The following is a 14,009-nucleotide window of genomic DNA, read 5'->3' on the forward strand; positions in this document are numbered from 1 at the left end:
CTTTCGGGAAACCACTGCGAGAGCTAGAAGAGAACGCGATCAGTCCCTGCGAGCAATTATAACGATAATTAACCATCGTAATCAATTTAATTAGCGTGAATAACGATACTCCTTAACTTTGTATAGGACGACTATTTATTATACACGCTTTATTCGTTTGCAGTAGGAAATAATAGTTTCTAAGCTATTCATCGTAATTAGCCAACTTGACTTTATTAAATGTATTGATATTGGTATGAGAGAAGTCTTTATATAAAAGCTTATATCTTTGATTACAGGACTGATGCAAGATATTCGAACTACCTGACTGAATAGATAGTCTTGGAAGCAATGAAAAAATTGCGTAGCCTTGTGTCGTTCCCTCGCGTTATTCTTTCGTTACGATATAATAGAGTCCACGTCGCATGTACGATTAACGTCGGGAGTGCCGTTTAAAGTGTCGCGCGATAGTAATAAATCGTGTTTTCGCGAGTGAGTGTTGTACAAGTGCAATAAACGATTCTGAGAGGAGGAGGAGGCTTGGGAAGCATCAGGCGACAGCGGAGCAACCATGAGGTGAGAAAAATTTCGTATTTCTTATTTTATATTTGTTCTACTATTATTTATTCAATATTATTATAAAATTATTCAATATTTATTTTATGATATGTAATAGAAATAATTATTAAAATTTCTAATTATTATAATTTATAATTATTTAATTCATGTAACAATTATTTATATAAATATTAATTATTTTGAACGCTATTATATAATTTGATTATATTTGTATTTTACAGACCAACGTAGTTCGCAACGCAATTTGCAACTCCGCTGCTGCATCGTATCGGTGAGTGACAGATTGTTTTTTTTTTTATTTTAACTCTGCGGAAGTTGCGAAGCTAAAACTTTCGCGAAAGATCACGTGTATCTGAGATATATCTATATACATAAATTTATAAATTGATTACACTATTTCTCTGAATAAAACCATAAAAACCGAATTAAATCGATTCGGCTGAGATTTTCCTTTACACAGTTTGTCCAAAATATTTTCGAAATAGTAATGGCAAAGTAGTTTACTTACAATTAGTTGACGTTTCTTACTTTTTTCTATGTTTAAAAAAAATTTTTTTTGTATATCTGGCAGTTTAATTGCGACTTCCCGAGAGTTAATCTAAAGTAATGGTTCTATGAGAAATATAAGATATATTGATGGTATGTATGTCAAATTAATAGCAAGAGAATTGGTAAGATTTCATTGCTTCTTAAAATGAGTGGGCTAAAATGATTAGGGCTAATAAGTATAATGATCATTTAATCCTGGAACCTACAGTTGCATGTCCAATTTATTGGATACATACAAAATATACATAAATACAAAATACTCGTAATTTAAAGTTCAGGATACGTAATTGAAAATATCATGAAGATACGATAATAATTTTATTTCAACATTTTCATTATTATTATAACATTATAATTAATAAATTTTTATGATTTTGTATGATATTATATAATTAGTAAAAAATAACAAAAAGAGAAAGAACATTTATTTTTATAACGCAATAATTACTCTAATCTTTTATAGCCCATCATTTATCTATATTTATTTGACTTTGTATCATTTAAAACGGAATAAAATTGTGATATTCTGCAGTAATTGTACAATACGTTAATGACGTCCGATTTCACGTAATGTTGTTGTGTAATGAAATTGTTACGTTTCTTAACTTACAGTTTTAATTAATTTCTAATGAAGATATGACTGTTTAGCTTTCTGCATCTTATTACGCAAAATTTTATATCAAGTATTTTACCTGTTTTGCTTTTAATTTTTTACGAAATTTATATATGAATACGGACTTAAGAATACCGTTTAAGTTATCAAATTTAATGGTACATTAATACTATAATACAGTTAAATATGCATTAATTTTATAAATGATAAAAAAAGCTTTTCATTGTTTTAAATTTCTTAGAGAATATTTTCAAGAAAAGAAATTCGGCACTTTTTGACATATTGATTCTAAGATTATTGTTAGGGCATAGAATTACTTGCTCTCATGTACGTGCGTTTTTGGTATCAACCAACGAGACATTTCGCACATCACGAGACTTAACAGGTAAGGTAAACGTGTCTTGACAATCTCAAAACGATTCGCGCCCGTTTTGCCGCTCGCGTGGTAGCACGTGTAGAGGATATCATCCTTTCGGTCGCAGGACGAGGCCCGTCCTGGTAGGTAGTAAGACTAGATCCCATAAAAGGGTCGCGTGGCAGAGAAACATTCGCGAATTGGATGGTTAGGCATCGCTAGGCAATGGCGATAGTGGTGACTGGCCCCAACAATTACGTCGGAATAAAAGCAAATAAAATCCACCCTCCTCCCCCCCCCCCGCTCCTCCCACGCCAAGGGAAGTTCTGGATGAAAGCAGTCTGGCGGGAAGGCGACGGCCCGATGAAGGGAGGGCGGGTTAAAAACAAGACTAGACCAAAATAATGGTTAGATCCGTCATCGGAGATAGTTGCCAGGGGTAATGGAAAAGGAACCGTTTAAAAATAGGACTTTAGGCGGCCGACTCGTTCGCGATTCCGTGACTGCCTCCGTTATGCCGGGATTTACGTGCTTTATATGCACGATTCTTACGTGTGTGCCCTTACGTGAAATCGAGCGAGGAATTCTCTCAATCTCCGAGCCTCCTGCCCTGGTTCCCTATGCGCGCCTCCGTTCGTCTCTTTCGAGCGGAGTACGAGTAATTGCTCGAGAGGTACGCGTCGTCCTTGTGCGCGATACGTCTGCGATTTGTAAGTCTAATCAGACTTACGTTGGTATCTCCACGTATTTCCGCAAGGACATGTCAACGCCGGAGTCCCTGTGCTGCTGGCATGAGGAAAGACTCGCCATATATCTTCGTCGTTAGGAAACCGTCGCGAGAAGGGAGCGGGGGTTTAGCTCGCAATTACTTTGAAAGCTAATACTTTCTCTCGACAGAAAAAGAAAGATATTTCTTAGTATTCGTGCGCATTTAATCTGTGCTTGCATCTTTTTACAAATGCAACAATTGATCTAATATTTCATATAAAATTTGCTGAAATTAAAAACTGATTCGCGTTAAAAGATTCGATGTATTTTAGAATTTTTCTATCACTTTCGAAAATTGTTTATTATTTGATTATTCTTATTCTTTAATGAATCAATACACATAAACTTTATCTCTCTCTTTCTTGCTTAGAAAAAAAAAAGAAATATAATAACATAATGGCGATGCAATCGAATATTGTGACATTTGATAAGATTCAAGTTAAGTTTTTGTTAAATATTTTATATATTCCTTTGCATATAAAATGTTACTAATTAGAATTACTAATAAGCAAGTGTTGTGCGAAATCTTCGTAATACTTATAAAGAACAATCTTAATTAAAATGATAAGGGCAGAAATCGCCGAGCAACAGTCGGCTACATCTGTTGGCAAAAGCGTGAACTAACTAGTGTCCAGCATCCCCTTGGTCCAGCTAATCGGGGGGTTGTTCAGTCTGGACCTCTTCCGCGTCTCAACGTCTTTTTCTTTCTTTTCATTCTCGAAAAAGTCGAGTCGAGCAATGGTACGTACAGGAGGGGTGCGTTGGGGAGAGGAACGAGCCGTAGGCGAGGCAACAGGAGGAAAGGGGAGGGTTAGATACAGAATATAGCTAACACAGCGAAGGCTAGTTAGTATGCATAGTGCGGGAGTTGGCCGGGAATGAAACGTCAACCCAAGACTCGTCATGCCAGCCTCGTGCTTTCGTCCTTTCCAACGACTTTCGTTTCCACGATTTCCCTCCCCTCGATCCCTCTGATGCTCGATCCCCGCCAACTCACCACCACCGCAGTCTTCGTCCACGACGGTATTTGTGTTCTCCGGAAACATCAGAATTCATTCTGTTTTCCTGTTGGCATCGCGACAAAAAAAAAACGCGATGAAAAAAATTTAAATAAGACGCGTTTTAAAGCACGTAATTTAATTTTCACGTCTGTATTAATTAAATAAAATATAATTTTGTTATAAAAATTACTTTGCGAAATAAAATATCAATAGAGGCAATAATGCAAAACATAATCTAATTTAAACAAATAGCTTTTTAATTTTGTATTAGAATTATTAAAAAATGTGAGGAAAATATGCGATAAAAATAATCATAGAATAATAGTCACATATATGTATATGCTGATATTATTATCACACTTTAAGTTTGAACAAATCAACATTGTCGAGATCGAAATCACCTATAAAAAGAGTAATCGAAGCAATTTCAGAAGAGGCTCCCGTCAATCGCGAAAGGGTTGAAAGGTACGGTAGAGAAGAGGGTTCTCTGATCACTTGGTAGGATCAGCATTACGTTAGTACGCCAATTAAGGGTGGGCGCGGAGTGAGAATGGCCCGCGGGCCCGAAAGGGTTGAGGAATATCATGATCTGGAATCCAGGGTCGAGTCTCACACATCAGAGGGTAATATCGCCCGAGTTAGTTGGTTAACAATGCTAATAATATCCAAGTGAGACTGTTAGAAATGGAGAAGTGAGCCCTTTATATTCGATCTGTTTCAGGGCCGCCTGACTTTAGCGAACTTAGTGGTGGTATTAAAAGTTTGTTCTCAATGGCCTAAAGGCTTCCACAAAAAAATACATATAAGTTCCTTTTGTATAAAATATCTTGACTGATTATTTCTTTTGTATTGTGAGAAATACTGTTTTAATTATACATACATAAGATTATTTTTTACGAAAAATAAATTTATTTGTGTAAAATAAATTTGTCATTAAGAAATAACTTTTAATACTTTTTAGAATTTTATTGAGATTGTTTGTTCATTAATGAGACGCTGTTCTCGTATTTTTGTAGGCTTTTATATTTCTCTCTCTTCACTGTTTAAGTATTTATATCAATAAATTATCGAATATACTGCAATATAAGGTAATTGTAATGTGAGCAATGCTAACCCGGCCCTGCTTTGATCACTTTGTCTCGTTGAGTCAAAGGGCGCGGTAACTCCAGGAGCTTCCGGCGAGACTTCCCGAAAGGGGCTGATTCTCCGGGGCCAATTAAACCTCATTCATACGAGGCTAATTATCATCCCCGCGGGTCATGCTCGATTACGCGGACGCGCATGTATCGCGCCTAATTCGGCCAATCGACGTCCAACGGTGGGTCGTTAGCCGCTTGTTTCGGATATAATGGCGCGTTACGATCGTGCATGATTTCGCACAGTTCGACTCCATTGTGCAATCATGTGATTTCGTTACTCCGTTTCGTTGCAAACCGAGCGTGTGGAATAATTTTCGCGAATAGTTCCACGTAATTAAATCATGCAAAACAAAATTTTAGAAATATTCCCTTAAGTCTCGGACGAAAAATAGTAATACGATAATGTTGAGCATTATAAAACACAGTATTAATTTGTGATTCAAACAATTCTTAGGCGCGTTAAATTTCGCGCTTGGCTTCTTCGATTTATTCTCCCTTTACCTTCGCCTCAGCTGAACGCCGTGATAACGTCAGTTGTGAAAAATTCTAAAAGAAGGTCCGCAATTTTCACGGAGAGCGGGATAATCTGCATACAGACGGTAATCCTCGTCGTGGCCTCCTTTATGAATCACCGTGTAAGTCCGCGCGAAAGTGTGCGGCTCTTAAACGAGATTTCGAAGTACATCCGAGTGTCCGGCCGGACAGCCGCGGCTTGATCCAGGAGGATGAGTAGCAGGGGATGGATGAATCGAGGGAGCAGGTGAAGGGAGCGAAGCGGGATAAGATAAATTCAAATCCGGCACTCGGATGTCCCGAGTCGCAAATCACGTCCCACCGCTATATACATCGAGGATCATCCCTCTTCGACGCTGACCAACCCCCTTACACGGTTACACTCGCTACCTGTCATCCCTTTACTTATCCGATGTTCACCACGACAGTGACGTGGCCGAGATTCGATTTCAAAAGACACACGCAATTCATCGTTCTGACTATTGCTTCGATCCATGATACTGATTCGTAAAAAAATTTTTAAGATTATAGCTTATCTCTCTCCGCGACATTAAATATCTATTTAATTCTCTAATCGCTCTAATCATTTTACATTACAATGTTAAATCTGTCTTGTAAAAATGATGGAGTTTACATTATATTTATTTCCTTTTTCTTTCTAAAGATCCTTATTATATTCTTTATATTACACCGAACGATCTTTAAAACGGAACTAACGAGACATACACACGTGTAAGCGAACGGTTGCAATAGCAGGAATCTGTTAAGGAAAAGTAGCTACGATAAGTTTGACTCTAAAGAATTTCTTCAGCCCTTAACTGCGGAATTTCTTTTCTTTGACGTAAGATCGTTTCTGCTACCGTAACAAGATCGTACAAAGTTGCATACGTACGTAATGCCAGCAGACGAGAAAGGAAAGCATACATATATAACGTATCATAACATAAATGTTCGCGTGCATGTTCGTTCTTTTTTAACCATAAACGTAAATTGCAATTTTAGAGATTCTGTATTTACAAAATATATTATTGTAATTATTTTATATTCTGCGGATTTGACTTTAATATTAATATTAAAAAATAATTTTAAAATATTTATACGCACATAAGATAGTAATCAATAATCAACGAATCTCTCATGAGACATAAAAATTTTATTCACGAATTATTTTCTTAAATATCAAATTGTCTTCGCGTCTTTTTCTATCGTGATACAAAGTTATCTCCACAGGGACAAAGAGTAATCCTATCGATGTTTATTAGTTATTTTTTCATAATGAGAAACCATCGCGATTCGCCAGGGAGAACTGTATCGTTGAAAAAACGTTCAATAACCCGTCGCGGTAACGGCTCGCTTCATAGTTGCACATTCACAGATGCGTGCATATGGAAATGCGTGTATACCATGGCGTCGGCGATGGTCTCGCGGTGCGCGAGGGGCCGCGGGTGACGGGGATGTGGAATATTTAGAGGGCACAAGAATCGAACGCTCGCGTCGCACCATCAATATACATGATCTATATAGCGTCTCGTCGCAAGCCGCGCGTGTGCGCGACTCTTTCGCACGCGGCTGCGTGTACACACGTGCGTGCGTGCATGCGCACGTCCGTTATCCGCGATTGCCGAAGCTCCAGCGATGCTCCAGACGGAAGCAGAGTCTCCTCTCTCTTCCTTCTCCTCCTCCTCTTCCTCTTTCTCTCCCTCTCTCTCTCTCTCTCTCTCTCTCTCTCTCTCTCTCTCTCTCTCTCTCTCTCTCTCTCTCTCTCTCTCTCCTTCCACATCCGTCCCCTTTTCAAATGGAACGGGGGGAAAACGGCGGAATTTGCATACATACGACGTCACACACTGTCCGCTTTAATATTTCCCGCCACGGCTGGAAATTAAGTCCCCGAAACCTAGGTCGATATATACGCGCGGAACTACCGGACCGGACGAGCACCGCCATACTCGCGATTGTCGATTATTTCCGCTGTTGCTCGATGTAAATGGCGCAAGTGCGACCATTGCTGAAGACCAATAATGGCGATACGTGAACATAATTTCTCCACCAATATGATTCTGAAATAACTATATCTATTTTGAACAAAACGCGCTTCCAATAAAATGCTAAAGAACTTTATTAGCGATTCTATTCTGACGCGTCTTTTTTCGATAACTACACGATTTTCAATATAAAGATTCTGACAATAGATTTATCAAAATCCTCTTCTTATAGATATAGATTATATTTGTAGCCAAATTGTCAAAATATTAAAATAAACAAATGTTTCGCTCGACAAAGTAACAACTAAATAAATTCAAACGGCCAATTTCGAGCAATTATCAGGTGTTAAAGAAAATTATTTAATACATTCAATATAGTATACAAATTCGTTAACGTTTCGCGCCTTACTTGGCCTTCCTCTTCACCACTTGGTGAATAAGGGACATACAGCGGGAGAAGCGACCGACTCAGTGCGTGGATTGACGAATAATTGACACTTCTGACTTCAATATGACTAACTGTCCGATTGCTTTGGTGAGACCGGATTAATGCAAATTGTGGCGTCGTAATGAGTTGATTCGTTGTACTCTTAGAATAATGCGAGATATATATGCGTTTTTGTAATTTTTATTGTTCTGAGGAAGGCCAAGTAAGGCGCGAAACGTTAACGAATTTGTATACTATATTGAATGTATTAAATAATTTTCTTTAACACCTGATAATTGCTCGAAATTGGCCGTTTGAATTTATTTAGTTGTCAAAATATTAATCTAAAATTATTACTATTAAAGTCCCCAAGTTTTTGTTAAACTTTTACAAAATAAAATCAGCGAGATCTTATACGAAGATCAAGTTTGCTTCAATGACGTGAATCTTTTTATGCACTCGTAGCGCCAGTATGCGAGTATAATACTTTACATTAATCAGTGATTCTTTTTTCAAGTTTCTTCATTACACGCCGTAATGTTATACTGTGGTCGGTAGAATAAGAAGTTGTACAACGTTGTATTGTACTACGACAATTTATGTCATCCCATTTCATCGGCTATCGCTTCTTGTGGGCAGAATCGAGAAATACAGTTGCAATCGTCGTTAGTGACTCTTCGTAATACAAATGAGTGATCCAGATTCAGCTCTAGCGCGACCTTGGCATTTTTTTTCGAAACGTTGCTACGCAATACGATCGTACGACACTCTTTGATCTTATTGCGATTGCAAATGTTCATGTCGGTCGATAGGTATAATTTACATATCACATTTAGTTCACGCACGCGTATTGTGGTCATGTAGAATAATTTATGAAATTAATTGCAAAAAGAAATAAAAAAGAAAGTTCTTATATTTTCTTATGTTATCTTTTATTATTATTATTATTAAGGGGATCCTGCAGTGACAGACGAACTTCCTCGATGTCGATAATGTCAACCTTTCTAATTTTGTTTTCCCTATATCTGTCTTTGTCTAACGAAATGACATCTGTCCTTGTTTGATTGCTCGCCATCTCTTGCAAGATTCGACAACTACTGTTGCTGCTCTTCTTGTCATTCTGCATCCGTATTTGCAGTACTAAAATAAAATTCACATTTTTCTTTTATTGTACGCATTGAATCTTACTTCTACTTGCACGATATTATTCCTACATGTTTTCCTAAGGCTAGGAGACAAACATTATGTATGTATAAACTGCAGAATTTTTGTTTTAACCAAATATTGTCGTCAGGTGACAGCTGTATGTGCCCAAATAAGTAACATTTTTAATTTTTTGGTGTTTTTTATATAAAATCGCGTTTGCTAGCCTAGATTTTTGTGCGTACTTTAATTCTGTAAAAGATTTTTGCAATTCTATAAAGCCAATTAAAAGATTTATGTGAAAACGATAATGTCGGTAAATCATACGGCTGCAGGATCCCCTTAAAGTTTTTGTATAATTCTTTTTGTATTTTGCATATTATATAAACAATAAAAAAGATACACTTATCACATTTGTGTAAGAATGTAAAGCTTCACTTTACTATTGCATTAGAGGCAAGATAAACAATTATATATTTCTCAAAATAATATTCATATAAATCTGGGTACATTAAGAGGAATATTTAGGAATTGAATATCAGCGCTGTATAATTTATAGCTACAACTAGAATTGAATACGCGGCAAGGATCTTTTCTAGATCCCGTCGACGACGTCTCTTTGTACACTTCCACCGCGGTCCTCCCTGCGACTCTGTAAATCCTGTCGCCACTTAGCGCATCCTCAAGAGTGCGGTCTTCAGCGAGCTTCTAAATACCAGAGCAGCGCGCGGAGAGGACCGCGGAGAGGATCTCCAGCTGGGCCCTCGAAGGATCCTGTCGACCTGTCCGATCGTTGCACACGCGCGTACGTGTAGGACACGTAGCCGCACATAGGGGACCGCGTGCCGAGAGAGAAAGAGAGAATCATTGGCTACCATCATTCGGTTTATAATTCGCATATACTTCCTCTCTCCTCACTCTTTTATCTCTCGTCGGGATCTACCTCGAGTAGCCCCGAGAAAAGGCCCTACCTCTTCTCCCTTCACTTCCTCCACCTTTGCCTTCGGGCCTATCCCCCTCAACCTCCCCCGTATCGACGTGTGTACGCGTCGTCGCGCGGGGCCCATCGTTTCTAATAGACGATTTAAATTTTCGAATATATTTCGGCTCCCGGCTCCGCTTTGTCCGCTCGACGTGTGTCCTCGCACAATCCGTTTTTCTCTCGCTCTCTCTTTCTTTCTGTCGTTTTCTTGGGAACCTTCCTGACCGCGTTATTATCGTGGCTCTCCCGCGGGAGGCTGTCGTTCTCCTTTCTGCTCCGCCAAAATGGTGGAGGGGAAGAGCGCGAGGGAAGGTGAAGGGCGGAGGGAATGATTTTGAAATATTTGTCGCCGTGCATAAATTTGAAGGCGGCGGGCGCGCATACTTAAATACGGACCGAGCCTTTCCTGCGTCCGACTTCTTCCTCGTGATCGTCTTATTCTTGTTCGTCCTCTTCTTCCTCTCCACTGCCGCTCGTCCTCGGCTCGTGCTGCCGCTGCTGGATCTTACCTCATCTCTTTTATCCTTCCTCGTTTTTCTTCTTCATCTTCCTCTTCTTCTTTTCGGGTCTCGACCTCCATTGTCTCGCGAGCGCTAATAAACTATCCCGAGGGCCACCCTACGTAGATCCCATTGTTATTATTATTGTTTCTACTTGCGCGGTCAGGAAACGAGCGAAACTCACCCTCTCTTCTCTTCTCCTCGTATGTGCATTATGGCATTTGATTTTTTTATCCAAGTGCGTTTTATTTCTTCCTTGTGACGAATGATCAACCTCTTTTGAAAGCGTCTTCCGATACGTTATAATTCCATGTGTCTACATCAATAAGATTTTAATACGGTTTTCTCGTAATTTATTTAAAATCAGATTCCTATTTTAAGTTTACTTAATATCATGAAGTTTTTTCATATCTTGTCTGTTCAGGTGGAAGATGAATTCCAAAAAGCCTTTTCGGTAATTTAAGACCATTATTTCTTTAATAAAAATTTGTTTAAACAGTATAAAATAAAAATAGCATTAAAATTATACCAATTTTCAATAATTGAATACACTCTAGTCTTTTTTCGCTTGCGTAGGGCATGAGCGAAACGTTCAATAATCGCGCCGCTCGTTCTCGACTGTACAATCTCATCGTCTACTCCTAAGTATCCGGATAAGATTAAATCCCTCGACGACGTTCTCGACGACTTGGTCCGCTGTCCTAGCAGGGACGTTTGCAATCGAGTCACACTCGAGACGACGCGCCGGTAACATTATATCTACCCGAGAGCCTCGGCGGGGAACCCGGAAAATTAAGATTAGCAGATAAGGTCGCCGGGTCCTTACGTTGGTACGGCTTCATTTCGAGTACGCGTCACAGCTGCACGTGGTCATAATGATAATCGCACAATAATCATAATGATGATAACGATTAAGAAAGAGAGAGAGAGAGAGAGAGAGTCAAACAGCTAACACGACGTCTACTCCAAAAAACGAAGCAGGTAAACCGTGGAAGAAAACAAGAATAGAGAGGGATGGAAGGGATGGTCGAATGGTAAAACGGGAGCCGACGCAGCGGCACGTATACTCCGGTGTGTGTCCTGCTCCCAAATAAAACCGACACTGCGTGTAATATGAGAGACTTATATAGTAGTGGCTAAGATCTAATCTGCCGTGTCTGTTCGCGAGGGAAACACTAGACACGCCGAACACATCGGCGCGACCCGGCGCGGAACGGGTCCTAACAAACAAGAATCTCGAGCTACCTTCTTGGAAGGAGGTGTCCCGCAGGTTCTGCGAGGTCGGCATCCTCGAAATATCACGAATCTCACTATGTAACATCGATCGAATGTGCCGGCCGTCTGAATCGCGAGACATGTCGTTCGGGAGGCTTTCCGCGCGGTTTCGAGGTAGCTTTTGTGAGTAGTTGTACGATTTCCCGAGTAACAAATTTGCAAAACACGTCGCAAAACACGTTTAAAAGGTTGCAAGTGTCTTCGGATCTTTTATGACGACTGCAATTGGAATTGCAAATTCCTTGGAAATTCTTGTTCGCTACTTTAAAGTGATCACTGACAATTCTCACGTAAACGTACCGACATTTCATTGGCGGCTCCCACGATTGTAAATTTGTACGAAGGAACGCTCGTCGCCCAAATGTCGTCACGTTTGCGTTCCAGCGAAAATAAATTCGTACGTACTTCCGTCACGTGGCAATTAGGCAACTGGTGACAACATACGTTTCAACAGCAGGCGAACGTTTCTTACGGTTATCTTCGAATCTATAACCTTAATAGACTTAATTCATTCCGGGCAAGTCATGGACCGTCGACTTTTGAGCAGGTTGATTTATTGCTTAAATGCTCTAACATATATATTTCTGAGACAACTTCCATAAATGATGATCTCATCGCATGGTCTCATTTTATTTCTCTTTTTTTATTTCAACATGTTTATTCACATTTTTTTACTTTTATCCAAAGCATATTCTTATTTTATTCACAATATTATAAGTCTCGTTTTCTATAAAATTTATTTCACTTCGGTCTTCTCAATATAAATTATAAACATTCCATTGCACGCCAGGGTTTCTTACTACTTTCGTACGGATATGAGGCAGGTCCATCAAAGGGGAATTGAAAGTGCGCGGTGTTTCGGTCAGCGATTAAGCAAATGAGAATCGTTTCCCGATTAGCATACCTCGCTGGCCGGCTGGCCGGAGGGATCGTGAAGGACGAGGGCCGATATCTTGCCGAGGGTGCGCCCGTCGAGGTGCCAAGAGGGATGAATGGAAACAAAAGACCGATTGCTATCGTCGAGCACGCGATCGCCGTTGTCACGGTCCCCGGACCGATTTTCCAACGACGAAGCAACGTGCGTGTCCTTTATGATCGCTATCTGCCATGTGGATTGCGACGAAATTTCGTTGAAACCCGAACGCCGCTTTTGTCGTCGGGGATTCATTATGGCAATTAGTAAACGTCTGTTTCCGGTGTGCGTTCCATGTCCGGCGCACTTTGCACGTGCAACCATGGTTAAATGTTATTATACTTTATATCTCACGCGATACAATAATAACATATTATTATGAGTTGTCTGTTTTGCGTGTATTAAATCTAGATAATTATTAAATTATAAATAGAGCAATTATTGTTTTTAATGATACTTTGGCGTAAAGTTACGGTTCATTCTTAAAGAAAACTACTCTCGCAGTTAACATTAGTATCAGCTATCAGCTTATCGTTTTGTTGTAGTTTATATTAGATTCTAAAAAAGTAGCATGACCTGCATATAAATCAGAATGGTAGAATCTCGGCGTTTACAACTAGCGCGTTTACGGCGGTGCTTTTACGACGTATTGCGTGAGCATGCGTAAAATGGCGCGTTGTCGGGATTATACGCTCGCGACATCGCGCGAGTAATCACGGGTGGCGACGCGTGTGCATGTGCACGCGTGCAGTCACTTCAGCATGCAGCGTTGTCGCGGATGCACCAGCCGGTCGCGCTATGTAAGCGGGAGTCGAATGGAATGCCGGCAGGAATCCACGGCTCTTCTGCCCCGCAGGGCGCACTATAGAGTTACGAACTCTTCGTTACAACGGGTGGGCTGTGGCGATTTCGTAGCTTCCTCCCCCTTTTACCTCTCTTTTTATTTTTATTTTTTTTACATTTGCATGGCTCTCTGCACGTGCTGGCGTAGCGACAGTCTGAGCAAGATGGAACGAAAACGTATGAAACGAAACTACAATAGTATTGGTATTCTTGCATAAGGCACGTTTCATATAATTGCTCTAATGAATCTCCGATAATAAGAGCGATTGAAACTTCAACGAAACGGAATCCACATTCTTTTGTCAGCGAATAATTATAATATGTTACGAAATCGTCAAGTTGGTTGAGCAGTATTTTTCTCGAGTTAATAATTTGCGATTTTCTCGATGTTTTCTGCTCCGAAAAAATTCGAGCGAGTAGCTTCGCGCAACGATCGCCCCGAGAGAGC

At 39.7% G+C, this 14,009-nt stretch overlaps 1 protein-coding gene across 1 annotated transcript in view; it reads left to right on the plus strand.

The window, feature by feature from the left end:
* Window positions 1-310: 310 nt before the first annotated feature.
* Mp (collagen XV/XVIII-type protein multiplexin) overlaps window positions 311-14,009 on the plus strand; it is a 480,457-nt gene continuing 466,758 nt past the window's right edge. Inside the window, exons 1-2 of the mRNA XM_071708353.1 lie at window positions 311-555; window positions 780-829. The gene's annotated coding sequence lies outside the window, so the exon portion shown is untranslated. The remainder of the gene's footprint in view (window positions 556-779; window positions 830-14,009) is intronic.

The sequence above is a fragment of the Temnothorax nylanderi genome, unplaced genomic scaffold (genome assembly GCF_030848795.1).
Source record: "Temnothorax nylanderi isolate EJ_2023f unplaced genomic scaffold, tnyl_v1.0 TNYL_tig0066_pilon, whole genome shotgun sequence".
Lineage (NCBI taxonomy): Eukaryota > Metazoa > Arthropoda > Insecta > Hymenoptera > Formicidae > Temnothorax > Temnothorax nylanderi.